This window comes from Cervus elaphus, chromosome 2, assembly GCF_910594005.1.
Source record: "Cervus elaphus chromosome 2, mCerEla1.1, whole genome shotgun sequence".
NCBI classification, from domain to species: Eukaryota; Metazoa; Chordata; class Mammalia; order Artiodactyla; family Cervidae; genus Cervus; species Cervus elaphus.
Genome location: NC_057816.1, coordinates 33,653,944 through 33,662,575, shown reverse-complemented (window position 1 = coordinate 33,662,575; position 8,632 = coordinate 33,653,944).

The window sequence follows — 8,632 nt, the reverse complement described above, 5'->3', positions numbered from 1 at the left end:
TCTCCCTAAGAAAATAATCTAATGAAGAATTCACACACAAAAATTTTAATTAAAAATAAAGCTGGAGAGAAACTTTAAATTTCATTTGGTAGTCCAATTGTTAGTAATACTATTAGTTTGATTCTTTTTAAACTGTTATTATATTATAGAATAATATTGTATTTTATACATTTCAGGTATTATTGAATAATGTTAATACTAATGTTGTCCAGAACCACAATTTTTAATGTGAGAAAAAAGGTGTAAAAAATAAATTTTTAAAAGCTAGTAAAGATATTGGCAAAATAAGAGATTATATAATTTAAAATAAATAATTCACAGAGCTAACTCAAAAAAATAAGTGAATCTGTCTGAATCTTATAGGGTTATTGGCTGACACTCCCCATCCCCACTCCCTAAAGCTCAGAGGGTATATATATTTGCAAAAGCATTCTCCTGTTAGACAGAAGGCTTGGGTTTATCCCTTTGGCCATGACTGTAACCATTTGTAGACATAATTCTAAATTCAAAGGCAGTGCTAAACTGGCAATAATTTAATTCACTGTGATGGTGAGCATGGCTGTGTCTCCCTGGTCTTTCATGTATTTGTAAGTATGCTGCTGCTAAGTCACTTCAGTCGTGTCCAACTCTGTGAGACCCCATAGACGGCAGCCCACCAGGCTCCCCGGTCCCTGGGATTCTCCAGGCAAGAACACTGGAGTGGGTTGCCATTGCCTTCTCCAATGTGTGAAAGTGAAAAGTGAAAGTGGAGTCGCTCAGTCATGTCCGACTCGTAGCGACCCGATGGACTGCAGCCCACCAGGCTCCTCTGTCCATGGGATTTTCCAGGCAGGAGTACTGGAGTGGGGTGCCATTGCCTTCTCCAATGTGTAAGTCTAAATGGGAGTAAAAATAGTGCCAACATCCCAAGGCTGACACAGGATTGAATGTGATAAAATGATCACAGAAGAGACTTACAGGTCTTTTGAAGGATAGCAGGTCTAGGCTTCTCAGACTTCTCAAGCTCATAGTGCTGCCTCCCAGGTGGCGCCCTGTTGAAATGCAAGATTTAATACATAGAACAGGGATTGTGTGTCTAGGCACCTTAGGTAAGAGGAATGACATTACCCTGCCCTCCAGCTACACTCTGACTCTTAAAGGGAAAAAGCACAAACTTGGAAAAAAGAAAAACAACTCTGAGCATCGTGTAGATTGATTACTGTTTTGGAAATAAAAATGAAGGTTCTTCTTAGACAGATCCATAATGCAGCTCTAGAGTGGATTGTTGTTCCCAAACGTTCACAGTCTTTGCCTGGGAAAGAATTATACTCCCTACCCCACTGATGGCAGACTTGGTCATGTGACTTATCTGGCCACGGAAATGTTGCTGCTGTTAAGTCGCTTTAGCCGTATCCGACTCTGTGCAACCCCATAGACGGCAGCCCACCAGGCTCCCCCATCCCTGGGATTCTCCAGGCAAGAACAGTGGAGTGGGTTGCCATTTTCTTCTCCAGTGCATGAAAGTGAAAGGTGAAAGTGAAGTTGCTCAGTCATGTCCGACTTTTCAAGACCCCATGGACTGCAACCTACCAGGCTCCTCCATCCATGGGATTTTCCAGGCAAGAGTACCGGAGTGGGTTGCCATTGCCTTCTCGGAAGGAAATGTTAGTGGATGCTAATGTTCTAGGTCTGAGTAGAAGCTTTAAGATCCAGGATGTGGTTCATCGTGTTCTCTCTTCCCTTCTGCCCTGATTGCTGGCAATGGAACTGAGCTGTACTGACCTTCAATGGCCAGAGAGAGAAAGTGAGGGAAAAATGAATCCTTTGATATGATAAGCTACTGGGGTTTCAGGGTCAGTTGTTACTACATCATAGCCCAGCCTATGCTGACAAACATGGAATATGAGACAAAAGAACCCCGAAGCTGAAGACACCAGTGAAGCAAAGGCTTAGAGGCAGATGCAATATAGGTATCCCATGGACTAGTTGTATAGACAGAGTCTGTACTGGACATATAGTATATAGCTAAATTGTGTGCAGAAAAGAATATGTATTCAAGGAGTTTTGACCTCCTTCCATTCTCAGTGAGGACCCGTACAGTCATTTGGATGGGAGGGTGGTAGGACCCATAATCCATCTCCAAAGCCATGCAGTTGACCCACCAACCAGAAGGCCTGAGAAGGCTGCAAACTTTGCAGAGTATAAACCTTGTGGACTCTGATGTTACTGACAAGATAGTTCATCAGAACCTATAGCAGCACAGCTTAAAAGTCTCAGCCCAAAGGTATTTATGCGCAAGCCCACAGTAGTCTAATTACTCTGTATCAAGTACCATGTATCAAAATACCCTTCAAGATTATAACAGGTTTAATTAAATGCACAGTGAAATCCACTTAAGATGAGCTAATTGGGTAGAACCTGATTTTCCTTCCCGCTGAGTTTGACAGACATGGGGACATTTCAGGGAAAGGGCAGCACATAGAAGGACACTGAAGGAGGCAGGGGTCAGAAGCTGGTGCGTTAGGAGCCACAGCAGGACTGAGGTTTCCCAAAGGCAGCAAAGCGGAGCTGAAAACAAACCAATGACAGCAAGACAATCCTCTCCCGTCCTAGAGGGGACGCTACTCCCATCCCTATTATTCCCCAACTTGGTAAATAGCAGCTCCTCCCTTCTGTAACTCAGGTCAAAGACACGGGAGCCATCCTTGGCTCCTCTTTCTTTCAGTCATATCCTCTATTTGCTCTAATAGCCAATCACTTCAGCTTGGTGTTAAAAATATAGAACACTCCTGAGTATTTCTCACCACGGCGTCACACCTGCCGTGGTTCAAGTCCCCATCATGCATCACCTAAATGACTGACACAGCCTCCCAACCAGTCTCCTGCACCTCCACCCCAACAATCTACTCTCAGCTCAGCAGCCAGAGTGATCCGTTTTTTTAAAAGCACAGCTCATGTCCCTCATCTGCTCCAGACCCCTCAAGGGTTCCCAACTCATTCGAAATAAAATCCGGTGAAGACCCTTACAATGACTTACACGGCTCCGTATTGTTTCTTCAAATACAAAGCAGATTCTAAAACGGAGGTGATTAGGAGTTTGGGATTAGCAGATACAAGCTACTATATATAAAATAGATAAACAACAAGGTCCTACTGTATAGAACAGGGAACTGTATTCAGTACCCTGTGATAAACCATAATGGAAAAGAATATGGAAGATCACGTGTGTGTGTGTGTATATATATATGTATATATCTGAATATATATACATGTATATAAAATTGAATCACTTTGTTATATATTAGAAACAAACACAATGTTGTAAATCAATTGTACTTCAGTTGAAAAATTAAAATTAAAATGGGGGTGAAGTTTCTGATGAATGATCTGCTTCACCTTCCCTAGGTGAGACAAGTCCTAGATTTCTGAATGATTACTGAACTGGACATAGGTGTGAAAATAAGAATTTTGCTCAGTAAGTTTCCAGTCTTGTTGGAAAGAGAGACACATAACCTCAAATGTTAGAGAGTAGTGTGACCACTGGTGAGGTAGAGATGAGCATGAAGTTTCAAGGGAGTGTAAAGAAGAAACAACTAATCTTGTCTGTGGGGAAATGAGTTTTGACAGCCATCAGTTTTGTTTCAGAGAAGGCAATGGCACCCCACTCCAGTACTCTTGCCTGGAAAATCCCATGGACGGAGGAGCCTGGTAGGCTGCAGTCCATGGGGTCTTGAAAAGTCGGACACGACTGAGCGACTTCACTTTCACTTTTCACTTTCATGCATTGGAGAAGGAAATGGCAACCCACTCCACTGTTCTTGACTGGAGAATCCCAGGGACGGGGGAGCCTGGTGGGCTGCCGTCTGTGGGGTCGCACAGAGTCGGACATGACTGACGTGATTTAGCAGCAGCAGTTTTGTTTAAAGTTGATCTTTTCCCCAGTGATATTCTTTATGAACTAGATAAGAAACTAACTGATTTGTTTATTGTTTTGTTAATTCATGAGTATAGTATAAAACCTGTCATATATTTCAGGATCATGTTAAAGCCTAGGTCAGCCCCAGTGCATTTCTAATCCAATCGTTCCAGTCCGTTTGCATACTACATATGACAAGAATACATAATGGGGAGTGGATAGGCTCTTCAATAAATGTGCTGTGCTGTGCTTAGTCGCTCAGTCCCATCCAACTCTTTGTGACCCCGTGGACTGTAGCCCGCAGGCTCCTCTGTCCTTGGGATTCTCCAGGCAAGAATACTGAAGTGGGTAGCCATGCCCTCCTCCAGGGGATCTTCCCAGCCCAGGGATCGAACCCAGGTCTCCTGCATTACAGGCAGATTCTTTACCATCTGCGCCACCAGGGAAGCCCTTCAATAAATGGTGTTGGGAAAACCAGTTATCCACATGCAAAAGAATGAAAGTGGGCCCTTATCTTACACCACACATAGAAATCAATTCAAAATGGATTAAATGTGAGACTTGGAGCCACAAAACTTACAGAAGAAAACACAGAGAAGCCCCTTGACACTGACCTTGGCACTGATTTTTTGGGTAATGCACCAAAAGCTCAGGCAACAAAAGCAAAAATAAAAGAGATAATATGTCAAATGAAAAAAGCTTCTGTTCAGCAGAGAAAACACTCAGCAAAATGAAAAGGCAACCTGTGGATTGGGAGAAAACGTCCATCAACCATGAATCCGCTGAGGGGTGAGGCGCTCATTACAACTCAAGGAAAAAATGGCAACAGCAGCACTCTCATCACCCCTCTGGTTATCTGAGTATGTGATGAAGGGGCCCACTCGTCTTTTGTATCATCTCTATCTCAATGGCCCAGGTGTTTGGCCGTCAGGAGCTCAGCGGCAGGGGGACCATGACTACTTTCACTTTATATTTATGCTGAATAAGGGCTTCCTTGGTGTCTCAGCAGTAAAGAACTTGCTTGCAGGAGACGTGATAGGACATGGGGGTTCCACTCCTGGGCTGGGAGGATCCCCTGGAGAAGGAAATGGCAACCTACTCCTGTAATGCCAGGGAGCTCATTACAACTCAATAGAGAAAAGTCAAACAACTCAAGCTCATTACAACTCAATAAAGAAAAGCCAAACAACTCAAACAACTCAATTTTAAAAGTGGACAAAGGACCTAAATAGACATTTTTCCGAAGAAGATAGGCCTATGGTCAACAGGTACATGAAAAGGTATTCAACATCACTGATCATCTGGCAAGTGCAAATCAAAATCACAATAAGATATCACTTCACACCTAGTAGGATGGCTATTACCAAAAGATAAAAGGTAATAAGTAACACCATGGATGTAGAGAAAAGGAAACCCTTCTACACTGTTGGTGGAAGTGTGAATTGTTTCAGCCACTATGCCAAACAGTGTGGAGGTTCCTCAAAAAAATAAAAATAGAACTAACACATGATCTAGTAATCCCCCTTCTGGAGATACATATGCATACATATATAAGTGTGTATATACACAAAGGAAATAAAATGAATACCCTCAAAGAGGTATCTGCCCTCCCATATTCACTGCAGCATGATTCATGATAGACAAGACTTAGAAACAATGTAAGTGCCCATCAACAGATCAATGGATAAAAAAAAAAATGTGTTATATGTGCATGGTGGTTTAGTCACTCAGTCATGTCCAACTCCTGTGACCCCACAGACTATAGCCCACCAGGCTCCTCTGTCCATGGGATTTCCCAGGTAAGAATACTGGAGTAGGTTGCCATTTCCTCTCCAGGGGATCCTCCCAACCCAGAAGTGGAACCCCCGTGTCCTATCACGTCTCCTGCACTGCAAGCCGGTTCTTTACTGCTGAGACACCAAGGAAGACCTCATTCAGCACAACTGTAAAGTGAAAGTAGTCATGGTCCCCCTGCTGCTGGGCTCCTGACTGCCAAACACCTGGGCCACTGAGATAGAGATGATACAAAAGATGAGCAGCCCCTTCATCACATACTCAGATAACCAGAGGGGTGATGAGAGCGCTGCTGTTGCCATCTTCTCCTTCATGTGGCGTTTTGAGTTGTTGTTTTGTTTGCTTTGGGGTTTCTGCACAGTTTGTCATTAATTATAAATCTGTAAATTTTGGTAGAGATACAAAAATGCTAACACACACAGCAGAGGGAAGTTTAAGCTTCTTACTTGGCAGATTTGTCTTGAGTACCTATTATATGATGTGTCAGAATGCCTCACTGGTCACTTTTAATGTGAAACCAGGGAGGCATTGAATTTTTACCCGAATAAGGACATGTTGAGGCTAAAGGGTGCACTATTAAATATTACCTCTGGGATTGACACAGACTCGGACTGTCCTGGGCAAATCAGAGCTGCGGCCCCTATTTGTATGTCACTTACTTATTGTTACCCTGAACAAGGCACTGTTCTGCCACCAATGAAGATGCTGAGACCCAGAGAGTTTGCGATGTCCTTGGTGACATTTTGCATCCAGGTCTTTCGCTCTGAAAGCTTATGCTGACTCCATCTCACATGGCAAAAGTAACCATAATACAATAGAAGTGACAAAAGTTCAATGTAAGGTGACGGAGAAAGAGGAAAGACATTTAAAAGAAAACTCAAAAAAATAAAGAAAGAAAAGAAAACTCAGAGATTCTGCATATTTGTAAAACAGGAACAGACTCATGGACTTAGAGAATGAATTTATGGTTGCCAGAGGGAAGGGTGGGAAGAAAGGATAGTCAGGCAGTTTGGGATGGACATGTACGCACTGCTATATTTAAAATGGATAACCGGGGGGGAGGAGCCAAGATGGCGGAGGAGTAGGACGGGGAGACCACTTTCTCTCCTACAAATTCATCAAAATAACCGAATGCAGAGCAAACTTCACAAAACAACTTCTGATCGCTAGCTGAGGTCATCAGGCGCCCAGAAAAGCAGACCATTGTCTTCGAAAGGAGGTAGGACAAAATATAAAAGATAAAAAGTGAGACAAAAGAGCTAAGGACGGAGACCCGTCCCGGGAAGGGAGTCTTAGGCGGCCTTGCTTGGGCTAGGGTCCGGGCCTGAGTGCCCTGAGGACAATCGGAGGGAGCTTCTGTGAGGTGCCAACTTGAACTGTGGGAGACCAAGGGGGAGAGAGTTGACCGGCCGGAACACACTGCCGGCTGTTTGCAGAACAAAGGGACGGGGAAAGTCCCGAGAAGAGCTCGCAGGCTGCGGACCGGCCCAGCCCCGCCGGAGGCAGGAGGCAGGGGGGAGGGGAAGGTCGCGGCGAGACACAGGGCGCAGGCACCCAACCGGCGCGGGCGGGGACTGGGACTGGGGACGCGGAGGGCGGAAGGCGCACGCACCCGACTGGCCCCAGCGGAAACTGAGACTGGGTCCGCGGAAGGGAGTGGGTGCGCCACACCTGGGGATAGCGCGCCCACCAAGCCCCTGGCTGCCTGGACCGCTCTGACAGGGAAGGCACAGAGAGCAGGCGCAGCTTTTCCTTCTGCACTTTTGTGTAACACCCGAGGGCTGGAACCTGGCGCAGCGCGGGGCGCGCTCCATATAGAACAGCCAGGAGCCTGAGCAGCGCAGACGCAGAAAGCAGCGTCAGCCCCTCCCGGCAGCCCCAGCCCGCCCCCGCAGGGCCAGCCCCTCCCCGCAGCGTCAGCCCCGCCCCGCAGCGCCAGCCCCTCCCAGCAGCGTCAGCCCCTCCCAGCAGCGCAACAGAACTAGCTAACTGAATAAGAGTCCGCCTCCGCCCGCCTGTGTCAGGGCGGAAATGAGGCTCTGAAGAGACCGGCAAACAGAAGCCAAATAAACAAAGGGAACCGCTTCAGAAGGGACTGGTGCAACAGATTAAAATCCCTGCAGAAAACACCGACTTCACCGGAAGGGCCCTGTAGATATCGAGAAGTGCAAGCTGGAACGAGGAGCTATCTGAAACTGAGCCGAACCCACACTGACCGCAACAGCTCCAGAGAAATTCCTAGACATATTTTTACTTTTTTTTTTATTTTTTTATTTTTTCTAAGTAAGGAAAAAAAATAAAATGGATAACCAACACGGACCTACTGTATAGCATAGGGAACGCTGCTTAATGTTATGTACCAGCCTGGATGGGAGGGGAGTTTGGGGAAGAATGGATACATATAATAATATATATGACTGGGTCGCTCAGCTATGCACCTGAAACTATTACAACATTGTTAATTGGCTGTACCCCAATACAAATAAAAAGATTTTTTAAAAAAGAAAGAAAAACCAGAGAAAACCTGATACTGGAATCATTTCTACCTACTCCTGAGAGGTAGGGAGGATTTAGACTCAGGAGGTGGAAGTTATATTTTCTAAGGGAGCAGGAATAAGAAAAAAGGAAGGACTGGGTCTATGCTGGATATATGTGAGGAGCCCTCAGGTAAAGTGAGTTCCTGCCACCCAGGATGGCCAATAGAGAGGAGCCGAATCAGTAACTAAAGTGACCTTTGATTTTTTTTTCCTCTGTCCTCAAAGACATGGAAGCAAGATAAGCTACACACTCTGCAAGGTCCAGTGTAAAATGAAAATGTAGGGCCTCTCGTTGAAGAAGAATTGTGAATTTCAAGAGGGTGCCAGTGTAGCACTAACCAAGCTTGAGGTCCTTATAAGCTTGGGACCGATACGAATGCACACTCACCAGGCTGGCTTTCCACAG